The sequence below is a fragment of the Panulirus ornatus genome, chromosome 9, assembly GCF_036320965.1.
Source record: "Panulirus ornatus isolate Po-2019 chromosome 9, ASM3632096v1, whole genome shotgun sequence".
Classification (NCBI taxonomy): Eukaryota; Metazoa; Arthropoda; class Malacostraca; order Decapoda; family Palinuridae; genus Panulirus; species Panulirus ornatus.
The window spans coordinates 42,578,498-42,593,408 of NC_092232.1; the positions used below are offsets into that span (position 1 = coordinate 42,578,498).

The 14,911-nt window shown below is 40.8% G+C and overlaps 1 protein-coding gene across 3 annotated transcripts in view; it reads right to left on the reverse strand.

Moving 5' to 3' along the window:
* The window catches only part of LOC139750366 (membrane progestin receptor gamma-like), a 210,188-nt gene extending 199,267 nt beyond the window's left edge, over window positions 1–10,921 (reverse strand). Inside the window, exon 1 of one of the 3 annotated variants that reach the window (XM_071665079.1) lies at window positions 10,814–10,921. The gene's annotated coding sequence lies outside the window, so the exon portion shown is untranslated. The remainder of the gene's footprint in view (window positions 1–10,813) is intronic. The other 2 variants (XM_071665083.1, XM_071665081.1) reach the window with 2 other exon arrangements.
* Between the last annotated feature and the right edge of the window lie 3,990 nt (window positions 10,922–14,911).

The following is a 14,911-nucleotide window of genomic DNA, read 5'->3' on the forward strand; positions in this document are numbered from 1 at the left end:
ACATATTATAGGATTCATCTGCTGAAAAACAACGTCATCAAATCTTGAGTAGGTTTAAAATGTCTTCTCATAGCTCGTCCCTACGTCATCAACTGTTTTTTCTTTGAACCATTGGTTTATCACGAAAACTTAATATCTTTAATCCCCTTGGGTACGGAGACTTGCCAGTAAGACGACTTGATCCCTGAAAAACGATGGAAGACTTTGTGTAACACGACCCGAGCAACGTCCCTCACTCAAGCTGTTCACCAACTCCAGCAGTGACGAACACCTCCTAACCTTCGTGCACTTTATACAAGAAACTTCAACCCTTCACCAACCCCAAACCTTCGCTGGGTTTACGTAAACAAATGAAGTAAACTCCCTTCGTCAACCTTGGTTCACACAAACATCCTAACTCAACCTTAAATCTCATTTCAAAATGTCTCCATTTCATAAAGCTTGCTCGATCATCGTCAACCAAATGGTAACAATTCATCTCCTAATTTAGGTATTATCAAATTGGCCAAACAATTTATGGAAAGAAAAATGTTCATTTGAGAATGCTCAGCCTCGCCGCCAACAACAACAACAACAACAACAACAACAAGTTGACCGCGCCTACCGTCATAATGCTCTCAAAAACTGACGACCCAAACAGGCGACCACAAGTGGCAGATGATGCGCACTGCCCTCACGCCAGCCCTGGGGGTGGGTAGGTGGGCAGACGCTCAAGGACGAGACTTATTCAACAACCTTGACCATATCTAGCACTCCCAAGCTAAATGCGTGTCATGCAATATTGCCAGTCAAGTCCAGAATACACCATTCCCCCGAAAAAAAAAGAAAAACAGCTTCACGTTGCGTGTACAGTATCATTATGCTTGCAAGTGACTGCAGTAACCGTTCACGATGTGTAACAAGTAAAGGCGGCAGGATCACCTCCAGTCGTTGTATGAATAACCAAACCTCTGTCGCTGTACATGGCCGACGGCGACGTAGCTCAGCGACGACGCATCGTTCACTCGGGCCCATCACCTGGGGGGGGGTCTCCCTGACCCCCCCCCCTCTAGTCTCCACTCTACAACCACTCGCTGCTAATATGTGGCTCATTCAGCGAGAGCGACTTGATTCATGTGGAGATCCAGCAACATCATGGTACTCTAAATCGTGATCCTGACTGATTCTGCCACACTTGACCACCATAGTACCCACGACCATTCATTCTGTCGTTTTCTTTTTACTATGATGGATGGCGAAAATGGGGTCTGAAGTGGAGGAAAGTGTTCGAGGGCGTAAGTCTTCCAAGCTGGAGACGTGTTTTTCTTCACATACCACTGACGGCGTGTATGTAGTAGTGTTGTTCAATGTTGTTATACTGGGGGGAAAGAAACTGAGGTAGGATAAGTTTAACCCGGTACACTGTCTGTATCAACGAAAGACAAGCCTCTTAAGTCGCTCTGGGACACCGTGGGGACTAAGGTTGTCCCATGTCTGTACCAGTGTCCGGCCGGGTCCAGTTGTCTTCAAGTCTCTACCTACCATCCTTCCTATACCACTTTTCTGAAGTATGTACAAATTATTTCGACTTTCCCCAGTCGTTCATGCTATTTCTTCTTTCGATGTTTCTCGTGCAGGGAGCATTTCTCAGTAGTGACGACTCGGGAGGCCCTAATTAGAATCCTTTGTCGCTTTAAGTATGTGTGATATGGAGGTGAAGATGTGTGGGAATGGTATCATCTCATGTTCAGCCTCCCTCATCATCCAATCATCCACTCATCCTCACAACGATCCTTACTATTCCCGATCCTCCTGACCCCTCCTACTACCTCATCATAACTCTCTCATTCCCTCGCCTCCTCACCATAACTCTCATATTTATGTCATCATCGTCTCTACATTATTAGCAGAGTCCTCACACTTCATCCTTAACACCATCATTTCCTCACACTCAACTTGAACTTTACACACTCATCTATATAATGACCCTCACGACCTCACACTCCATCACACTCACAAACCCTTACATTCCCTTAACCTCACTCTGACCCTCACACTCTAAATCCTCACGATGATGACACTCAAACTTCATCATTCCCTTCACGACCTCATAATAATTCCTTCATCCCTCATCTCCACTGCCACTATCCTTATCATGATTATCACTTTTCCTTATCTTTGATAAGAGCTTCATTGTTGCTGAGACCCTTCATACTCCCTTATCTCAACCATGACTTGGGTTTCCCTAACCTCAGCACACCATCCATATCTCCTACGCACTTTCACACTGACACCTTGTTGTCCCTTACCAACACACACACTCAACCTTCACACTGACACCTTGTTGTCCCTTACCAACACACACACACTCAACCTTTCACACTGACACCTTGTTCCTTACCAACACACACACTCAACCTTCACACTGACACCTTGTTCCTTACCAACACACACACTCAACCTTCACACTGCTAGACAACAATCCTCAGAGGTCATTATCCTGACCCCAAGCGCTACTGTAATGACCCTTCTAAAATACAGTGTTTACCACAATCACAAATACAAGGACACATTCTCACTATGACCCTAACATATGTTGCCTGGAACATAACCTTAAGCAATGGACCATAAACACCAATAGACAACATGATCCAGTCGAAGCTGTTTGTGTTTATATCACAAACAAAGAGGTTGGTGTCGTAAGAGTAAACAGATTACATATATATAAATACCAGTAAACGTGTATCTATGGCTTGAGTAATGCCAGTCATGGCGTAAGTAATGCCAGTCGTGGACTTGAAGCAAACCATTGTTCACGTCTACTCTCAATCGTGCCTATGATGCTGTTTTCATCTACTTCAACTGGTAAATCATTCCATACGTTAACAATCCCGTTGACAGGAAGTATACTGAGCCTTGCATGAAGTAAGCCGTCGAGTTTGTATCCATCACTATGAGTCAAATCAGAAAGATCTAACCTGAAATAATTCCTTAGATCAAGGTTATCAAAGCCTTTCATAGCCGACGAATTATGATATCTTACAACACACTTCATTATGAACGTCATTACCATATATGAGAAAGAGAACAGGTCCAAAGAGTGATCCTTGAGGCACACCACTTGTTGCGTCTCACCATTCTGAGGTTTGACCATTATTCATTACCCTTTGTTTACGGACATTCAACTAACCTCCTCACCATGGAAGTACACAACCCCCATCTATAACCTCCTCACCATGGAAGTACACAACCCCCATCTATAACATCCTCACCATGGAAGTACACAACCCCCATCTATAACATCCTCACCATGGAAGTACACAACCCCCATCTATAACATCCTCACCATGGAAGTACACAACCCCCATCTATAACATCCTCACCATGGAAGTACACAACCCCCATCTATAACATCCTCACCATGGAAGTACACAACCCCCATCTATAACATCCTCACCATGGAAGTACACAACCCCCATCTATAACCTCCTCACCATGGAAGTACACAACCCACATCTATAACATCCTCACCATGGAAGTACACAACCCACATCTATAACCTATGACAATTGGGGCGAGCAATCTTTGATGCAGGACTTTATCGTGTGCTGTCTATAATCTCAGCAGACGACATCATCCACCTTACTTTCATCATACATGATGATCCACCTTTCATCATACATGATGATCCGCCTTACTTTCATCATACATGATGATCCGCCTTACTTTCATCATACATGATGATCCGCCTTACTTTCATCATACATGATGATCCACCTTACTTTCATCATACATGATGATCCACCTTACTTTCATCATACATAATGATCCACCTTACTTTCATCATACATGATGATCCGCCTTACTTTCATCATACATGATGATCCACCTTACTTTCATCATACATGATGATCCACCTTACTTTCATCATACATGATGATCCACCTTACTTTCATCATACATGATGATCCACCTTACTTTCATCATACATGATGATCCACCTTACTTTCATCATACATGATGATCCACCTTACTTTCATCATACATGATGATCCACCTTATTTTCATCATACATGATGATCCGCCTTACTTTCATCATACATGATGATCCACCTTACTTTCATCATACATGATGATCCACCTTCCTTTCATCATACATGATGATCCGCCTTACTTTCATCATACATGATGATCCACCTTACTTTCATCATACATGATGAATCACCTTACTTTCATCATACATGGTGATCCGCCTTACTTTCATCCTACATGATGATCCGCCTTACTTTCATCATACATGATGATCCACCTTATTTTCATCATACATGATGATCCGCCTTACTTTCATCATACATGATGATCCACCTTACTTTCATCATACATGATGATCCACCTTACTTTCATCATACATGATGATCCACCTTACTTTCATCATACATGATGATCCACCTTACTTTCATCATACATGATGAATCACCTTACTTTCATCATACATGATGATCCGCCTTACTTTCATCCTACATGATGATCCGCCTTACTTTCATCATACATGATGATCCACCTTACTTTCATCATACATGATGATCCACCTTACTTTCATCATACATGATGATCCGCCTTACTTTCATCATACATGATGATCCACCTTACTTTCATCATACATGATGATCCACCTTACTTTCATCATACATGATGATCCACCTTACTTTCATCATACATGATGATCCACCTTACTTTCATCATACATGATGATCCACCTTACTTTCATCATACATGATGATCCACCTTACTTTCATCATACATGATGATCCACCTTACTTTCATCATACATGATGATCCACCTTACTTTCATCATACATGATGATCCACCTTACTTTCATCATACATGATGATCCACCTTACTTTCATCATACATGATGATCACCTTACTTTCATCAACAGAGACACCTTACTTTCATCATACATGATGATCCACCTTACTTTCATCATACATGATGATCCACCTTACTTTCATCATACATGATGATCCACCTTACTATCATCAATACAATGATGACCTCCTTACTTTCATCATACATGATGATCCACCCTTACTTTCATCATACATGATGATCCACCTTACTTTCAACATACATGATGATCCACCTTACTTTCATCATACATGATGTATCCACCTTGACTTTCATCATACATGATGATCCACCTTACTTTCATCATACATGATGATCCACCTTCTTCATCATAACATGAGTGATCCACCTTCTTCATCATACATGATGATCCACCTTACTTTCATCATACATGATGATCCACCTTGCTTTCATCATACATGATGATCCACCTTACTTTCATCATACATGATGATCCACCTTACTTTCATCATACATGATGATCCACCTTACTTTCATCATACATGATGATCCACCTTGCTTTCATCATACATGATGATCCACCTTACTTTCATCATACATGATGATCCACCTTACTTTCATCATACATGATGATCCACCTTAATCATCATACATGATGATCCACCTTACTTTCATCATACATGATGATCCACCTTACTTTCATCATACATGATGATCCACCTTACTTTCATCATACATGATGATCCACCTTACTTTCATCATACATGATGATCCACCTTACTTTCATCATACATGATGATCCACCTTACTTTCACCATACATGATGATCCACCTTACTTTCATCATACATGATGATCCACCTTACTTTCATCATACATGATGATCCACCTAATTCATCATACATGATGATGACACCAGAACCGAAATCCAGCAGATGAATCAGACATGAACGAGTTCGTCGTAAACCACATACAGAATCGTCAAACGGTGATCCTTGAACATACCATTTTGTCTCGAGTGAGTTTGCAAACTACAGGCTTTGTGTGAGGCTAATCAAGCAATAATTCCCAGGCAGAGACGAGCTAAATTCGATAAAAGTCAGCAGTACATTGGCTAACTCACAATCTTCTGGAACTTTCATTACAGTAAGTGATTTCTCAACACGTACAGTCAAGTACTTCACTATCTCATTTTTAACTCCTTTCATTGTCGTCCGATAATGTTATCATGGCCTGCTGCTCTATCGACTTTCATTCCACTTGTAAATGATAATATATCTTGAACAGGAATGTCACCATATTGTTAACTGTGTTTCTCTCATGGAAACTGATACTGGATCTGGGGACATGACTTGTGTCTTATAGCGGACATAACAACAAAATAGTATCAGATCTTTACCAAGGCCTTATTGTCTTAAACCAAGTCACCGTTTAGTTATGAATGGTCTAATGGGGAAGGTAATGACACTTGCTTCTAACATAATCAAACTCTTTACAGAAAGTTTTGTTATTATCAGTAATAAACGCTTCACACTGACGTTTACATTGATGTACACGATTTTTTTTTAGGTTTTCCATCAATGACACACGTTCAAAAACACACAAACACAACGACTCCGTCAAGCATGGCACGTTTACAAGGACCAATACACCCAACACTGGCCACACATACCTTCATAATGACGATCCTCTCCGTCATTAACAGCACTTTAACCAACCCTTCGTAATGACAACTACTCTCATAACGACCATTAACTCTCAAATTGGCTCGAGGACTACCTTACAGAGACAAACCCTTATACTTGACCTTTACGTAAACTCCCTTAAGATCCTTATGACCCCCACCCCCCCCCTTCCCACCCACTCACAATCCCTTAAACGACGGGCGATCCCTCACGGGGCCACACGTCGTACCCAAGCATTAAAAAAAAAAGAAGAAATGGGTGATAACGAGCCTCAGCTCCTCGCAATCATGCCCACAAAGCATTATAATTCACACAGCCTTCTAATACGCTTCACACTTTCATAATGACCTTTACACACCCGAGGCCTTGGCTCTCCCTAAACCTGACCCTCACATCTATGATTGCCACGTACTCCTACACTGCACACCCTCAAAATGACATCCAAACATTTATAATGACCCTTAACAACGTTCTCAGCCTCATTTCTTGACTAAAGTCCCACCTAGGACTCGCATTACCTCACTGGTCCTCATGTCCCTCAAAATGAACTTAGATATAAGCAACCATTCGCTCCCTTATGACGTATTTACTTTAAATCCTTCAAATCACAGATACTGACCTTACTCATATGAAACTACTATCATACTCTCCCTCTCCTCACAACGACCCTCATACCTCATGATGGTCTTCCCACTCCCCACAACGACCCTCATACCTCATGATGGTCTTCCCACTCCCCACAACGACCCTCATACCTCATGATGGTCTTCCCACTCCCCACAACGACCTTTATATCCTTGACGCTCTTATAAGATTACAATAACCTTCACTACCATGACAAGGTCAAAGCTGAATTCACTGCCTTTCAAAACAGTTTCCAAAGCGCCATCACAAACAATGAAGCCGGAAATAAGCAATAAAAACACAAAATGGCAACCTAGACATGGGAAAAAAGGGAACAGCAACAATAGCAAACCCAACAAACAGTGATAAACCCAAATAAAAAAAGTAAAAATGCTGAAACCCAGTAATAAACATCTTCCCAAAATGTCTTTGAGAAATATAGTTAATTCCTTTTAAGTATGCCATTCAAATTCATACCAATAATTGACCTGATACAAATCAATATGTTTAACAAACATACAAAAAATATGCCATAATATCTTCGGTGTCCAACATGTATATATTACGTAATGGTTATTTTGCCGATAATTTAGCACTTTTTTTTTTTTATCTTAGATTGATTGCCGACTATTTATATACACCTGCGCCACCCAAGGGTGACGGGGAAACAGGTAAGGGTCGTAGGGCCAAGTCCTCCTGCTGGATGTTAAGTAAGGAGGATTCATCTGACAAGTTTAATCCAACACTCAAATGAGACTTCAAGGCAGTTTAGGGGCCAAAGCGCTCTCTCGCGACCCAAGTGGACTTGAGCAATTAGATTTGCTCTTTTCTCCCACCAGAACTGATACAGGCATGAGCCTTTATATATCAGCAAAAACATTTCTAGATCGGGAAAAATAATATGGCGTAAATGAACAAAAATAACCTAGTTTCCAAAATCCTTCATTAATACAGCGATGCTGAATAGCCACCAAAATAAACGAATGTTTATCAAAATCAGCTTCCCATGGTTCAACATCTCGCGAGTTATAATATTGGAAGCCCCCCCAAAAAAACCCAGCTAGACCTAATACACAAATGTAAGCACATATTTCCCTCGAAGGCTGATCGAGAGGAGGGAAAGGGGCCCCGGCGGTGGTGTAGCTACGAGGATTTATAATGCATCGTTCTCCAGCTCGAGGGTCAGCAGCACTCACCGCAGCAAAATATCAATTGATAATAAGGAGCGTAACTTAAATACGGTCGAGATTTGTACATGATGGAAAAGTTTGTATGTCCATAGACTGAATGTAAGCAACTCACAGGTATCCAAGATAGAGAAAGAAAAGACAGCAACCTGCAACTAAGAGGGGAACTTGAAATCTACTGTAATGCCTGATCCCTGAACCGGCGTCACTAACCACCTTGTTATCAGACCAGTAGTAACTAACTCCCTCATTGGTGTTCGCTTGCCACCCCCTTGTCACTTATCATGATAAGAGTGACAGTAACGGTAATTATGATAAGCAGAATTCAGAGCATAATTTCACTCGTAACATAAAATCTACACTAGGATATTAGACATTTCACTTTTCGTTCTTTATCTGAAAACATTCATATGTACATATAAGCCTTTCTCCGTTCTACCTTCATAATCCCTTTACCTGGACGCAACCTTAAGTTTAAACTCGTTCATGATGACCCTTCTTACACCAATACCTCACAAACATAAGCCACAGTTACCTTTGCAGCGTCATTTAATCATAATATCATGGCCTATAAACAAAGCACCGGCTACATCGTTGAACAACCAAGGATGAAGCAAAACATGAACAGGTGGTAGCATGTGGGGTCTCTCTCGTCATGTTATTCCCGCCACGACTTAGCTCAACACTTGTTCCTGCTGACGCATCTCCACCAGCGCTTAGTGACAATTCTAAGTCTCCAACAAGACTGTCATAAACCGATTTAACTTAGCTTTACGCAGAAAATTCAAGAACAGGTAACATGCACAGGCACGGCGCCCTTGAGCAAACATGAGAATCCTTCTCAAGTTGTGGATTAGCTGGTTCTCTTCTCTGGCTGCAGTGCATGTGCAAACAAAACCAAGCCATCTGTATACACACTAACTCTTATAAAAAGGTTCTCTCTTTCATCATGCTCATAGAGGTCTCTCTCGATTTAATAAGCAGATTAAACGAGAAAATTCTGACACTCACTTCAAGTGCTCGAAGACAGACAAGACCTACAATATGCTGTCCCGTCGTGTCTTATGACGCAGCGCGTCCCTGGCATCATAAGGATGGGAGATGCGTCCTTGGTGTAGTACCTATGGGAAGCTGGGCGGGGCTCCTGACCGTTGTAATCATCATAGTCCCACATACCTCATACATACCACCCTCCTTACAGTACAAATGTAGAACATCATACCCATCCCTTCCGTTTCCTTTGTGTTTACTTACATCCTGACACTCTACAACAGAGATAAAACCACTGTATATCTAAGGCCGGCGAGCAAGCCACTAAGTGGGACTTATAAGTGATGATGATAATTCCAAGATAAAATAAGATTCGCGAGTGTATAAGAGAGAATACACAATCTACGGATGGAAAATACACAATCTACGGATGGAAAATACACAATCTACGGAGGGAAAATACACAATCTACGGAGGGAAAAATACTGTAATATAGATTCCTCCATAGTACTATATAGGAAAAAAAAAAATGATGATGCACCTGGGATATCACTTACCTTGCCACGGTCTTCCATCTTCAAGACATATGCTCATAAATCATGATTCTCTACCTTACGATGATGAAGAGTAAGTTATAAGTAAGTTATAAAACGTCATTTTTACCCAGCCGAAATGTGGGAAAGACCCCGTAGGTACAACCACGTTCTTACATGTACCGGCAACATCAACTAATCAGTAGATACAAGTTAAAAAAAGATGGGTCTTCTTTCTAATAATACTTTCGTATGAACTTGCATTTTTTTTTCGTGAGAATCTATCATTGTTCAAGCAATTAGTACACAAGGATCATATAATATACCTGCAGCAAATTTGTTTCTTCATATATATGCAAGCCAATAAAGTACGAGAATCTATTTCACCAAAGCATAACAAAATGTACAAACTAGACTAACAGGTAAATTAATTAAAGCTGTGAAAATCATTACATAACGTGAATGATCCCTGGTCTACTTGCAAATTTATCATACCTTTCTTAGAAATCTAGGAAAAATCATACCCTTAATCTAGTGCGTCCAGCAGTCAGATGTCTTCAATGTTACACCACACGGAATACATACAAGATTTACCTAACAACGACCTCCACTGAGCACAGGAGTTTCCCATGCATAATCCTATTTCCCATAACGTTCCCAATTTCGATCACTAGTGACTCTCTCTCTCCTCTTGAGAAACATTCGCTAAGCAATTCATCTGAGCACTGGGGTTGACGCTGACCACTAAATTGATTTCACAAACATACGAGCCATAGAAGACAGGAGCTCACGGCGCGCACACGCTGAAGGGGATGTAGAACCACTTGTTAGCACCAGTCTCCACCCTCTACCACGTTACTGGAATTTTCTCTAAATTGTGGGGCTGTCATTACACCTTCACCGGTACACACAACCATATAAAGACGACAGACGAAATTCACATACCTCCTTTGTTGAGGTTAGTCATATGGTGTCAGTAAAATTCCTGAGATGATACGCTTCTCCAACAACTAAAGGCTCACATGAGAGACTGAGTCCGTCTGGGGCTTGGCGCCTGATGCCTTGTGTAGAACCTCTCGCCCACTCTACGCACCCTAACCTCCTTGCCACACGTACGACAATGTAAACAAATGACTCATATACACAATTTTCCCGTCTCTTACATCACATCCATATCATCGGTAGGTCTTGACAATTCTTTAGTATAAATGAACCTGAATTTGTATTTGGGTTGGTTAGGTTAGCCGTATTATAATATTTCATCAATAATGAGTTTGCCATTTGATATCGTCTGCTAGTACAGCCGACCATCACATCAGCTGTTCGTTTGTTTACATCCACACACTGTGGCGCTCGATGACTTCTACCACAAACACGGGATATTTAGACCACTTCCGCAGTGCATGATAGTAAACCCTTGCATTTAGGTAATCGATCTACTTCAAGTGGAAGGAAATATCGACTGATATATCTATATTCTCAGGAATTACATTTTGTCCATTGATTATTTTTTGTCTTGGTGAGTCACCCAAGTGTGCCGAGGTAATTCTGTAATCATAGCGAATTATCTTTATTACTCACTATAGCTTACGTAAGAGCGAATTGGCATATCAGGATAAATATTAGTATTAGATTTCTCACAAAATCTTCGTCGACTGGAAGTTATATATATATATATATATATATATATATATATATATATATATATATATATATATATATATATATATATATATATATATATATATTTTCCAAAAGAAGGAACAGAGAAGGGGGCCAGGTGAGGATATTCCCTCAAAGGCCCAGTCCTCTGTTCTTAGCGCTACCTCGCTAATGCGGGAAATGGCGAATAGTATGAAAATATATATATATATATATATATATATATATATATATATATATATATATATATATATATATATATATATATATATATTGGTGACATTTTGATATACTTAGTGACTGATTCAGTCTGGAAATACGTTACCGACAAAGAGTCTTACAAGAATAATTAACATGATAACAACAGTAAATGAAATATGCTGTTAAGAAAAACATGAATCAGATTTAAGCACAACAGGTGAGCTGCTCACCTTGACTCCGAGACCAGGATCTCCAGGGACTGGTTTGAGGGGCGTTAAGCGCCGCTTGCTTGCATTCGGCAACTCCTCCGCACCTTTTGGTGCCATCTTCTCAGGGATGGTGCGCGTATATCACCCTCCCCGACAAAGTATCATGAGTGAAACCCCCCAACCCCTCGCTCTCAACTGGAGTTTGCGGCTTCTCCAAAAGTCTGCCCGAATTTACCGTCATCCGTACAGGCGATTATATGGATTTGCAGTATTTACCCATAGACATGTTCTAATTAGATAAAGGAACCTTATCTCATCCATTGCAGTTTTTCCTGTTCATACATATCCACCATTTCCCGCTATAGTAAGGTAACACCTCGTTCTGTTCCTACATTTTGAGAAAGAGGTGAGAGAAGAGAGGATGATTTCCCACCCCTCCCTCCCGCTTTCCCACCGCTCCCTCTCGTGGTCACTTCCTACAACACACACAAGACTTGTGGGTAGTATACTTCCTCCCCAGAGATATATTCATATCACATGCGATAAAACATATTAGTTTGAGGCCGATCGTTAGTGTGATAATGGTCCGAATTAGGCAAAGACATAGTGAATCGAACGCGGTGGAAATCACACACACACACACACACACACACACACACACACACACACACACACACACACACACACAAAGGTGAGTAATGTGGCAGTTGCGGGAATAATTGGTGTACATGGGGTGTTCAGTGTAATTAATGGAAATGGTGAGAAGCTTGTGGATTTATGTGCTGAAAAAGGACTGGTGATTGGGAATACCTGGTTTAAAAAGAAAGATATACATAAGTATACGTATGTATTTAGGAGAGATGGCCAAAGAGCGTTATTGGATTACGTGTTAATTGATAGGCGTGCGAGAGAGACTTTTGGATGTTAATGTGCTGAGAGGTGCAACTGGAGGGATGTCTGATCATTATCTTGTGGAGGCGAAGGTGAAGATGCGGAAAGGTTTTCAGAATAGAAGAGAGAATTTTGGGGTGAAGAGAGTGGTGAGAGTAAGTGAGCTTGGGAAGGAGACTTGTGTGAGGAAGAGCCAGGAGAGACTGAGTACAGAATGGAAAAAGGTGAGAACAAAGGACTTAAGAGGAGTGGGGGAGGAATGGGATGTATTTAGGGAAGCAATGGTGGCTTGCACAAAAGATGCTTGTGGCATGAGAAGCGTGGGAGGTGGGCAGATTAGAAAGGGTAGTGAGTGGTGGGATGAAGAAGTAAGATTATTAGTGAAAGAGAAGAGAGAGGCATTTGGACGATTTTTGAAGGGAAATAATGCAAATGAGTGGGAGATGTATAAAAGAAAGAGGCAGGAGGTCAAGGGAATGCTGCAACATGTGAAAACGAGGGCAAATGAAAGTTGGAGTGAGAGAGTATCATTAAATTTTAGGGAGAATAAAAAGATGTTTTGGAAGGAGGTGAATAAAGTGCGTAAGACAAGGGAACAAACGGGAACATCAGTGAAGGGGGCCGATGGGGAGGTGATAACAAGCAGTTGTGATGTGAGATGGAGTGAGTATTTTGAAGGATTGTTGAATGTGTTTGATAATAGAGTGGCAGACATAGGGTGTTTTGGTCGAGGTGGCGTGCAAAGTGAGAGGGTTAGGAAGAATGATTTGGTAAACAGAGAAGAGGTAGTAAAAAGCTTTGCGGAAGATGAAAGCCGGCAAGGCAGCAGGTTTGGATGGTATTGCAGTGGAATGTATTAAAACAGAGGGTGACTGTATTGTTGACTGGTTGGTAAGGATATTCAATGTATGTATGGCTCATGGTGAGGTACCTGAGGACTGGCGGAATGCTTCCACAGTGCCTTTCTACAAAGGTAAAGGGGATAAGAGTGAGTGCTCAAATTACAATAAACTTTTTTTTTTTTTTTTAATTTTCCAAAAGAAGGAACAGAGGGGGCCATGTGAGGATATTCCAAAAAAGGCCCAGTCCTCTGTTCTTAACGCTACCTCGCTAACGCGGGAAATGGCGAATAGTTTGAAAAAAAAAAAAGTTTATTGAGTGTTCCTGGGAAATTATATGGGAGGGTATTGATTGAGAGGGTGAAGGCATGTACAGAGCATCAGATTGGGGAAGAGCAGTGTGGTTTCAGAAGTAGTTAAGGATGTGTGGATCAGGTGTTTGCTTTGAAATATGTATGTGAGAAATACTTAGAAAGCAAATGGATTTGTATGTAGCATGTAGGATTTGTATGTAGCAAGGAATAGAGTGAATTGGATCGATGTGGTATACCGGGGTTGACGTGCTGTCAGTGGATTGAATCAGGGCATGTGAAGCGTCTGGGGTAAACCATAGGAAAGTTGTGTGGGGCCTGGATGTGGAAAGGGAGCTGTGGTTTCGGGCATTATTGCATGACAGCTAGATACTGAGTGTGAACGAATGGGGCCTTTGTTGTCTTTTCCTAGCGCTACCTCGCACACATGAAGGGGGAGGGGGATGGTATTCCATGTGTGGCGAAGTGGCGATGGAAATGAATAAAGGCAGACAGAGTGAATTGTGTGCATGGGTATATATGTATGTGTCTGTGTGTGTATATATATGTGTACATTGAGATGTATAGGTATGTATATTTGCGTGTGTGGACGTGTATGTATATGCATGTGTATGGGGGTGGGTTGGGCCATTGTTTCCTTGCGCTACCTCGCAAACGCGGGAGACAGCGACAAAGCAAAATAAATAAATGAAATATATATATATATATATATATATATATATATATATATATATATATATATATATATATATATATATATATATATATATATATATATATATATATATAACAACATACAACAGTATATATATATATATATATATATATATATATATATATATATATATATATATATATATATATATATATATATATATACTGTTGCGAACATGTGTGTGTGTGTGCCCCATGTTCGTATGTGTGTCCCTT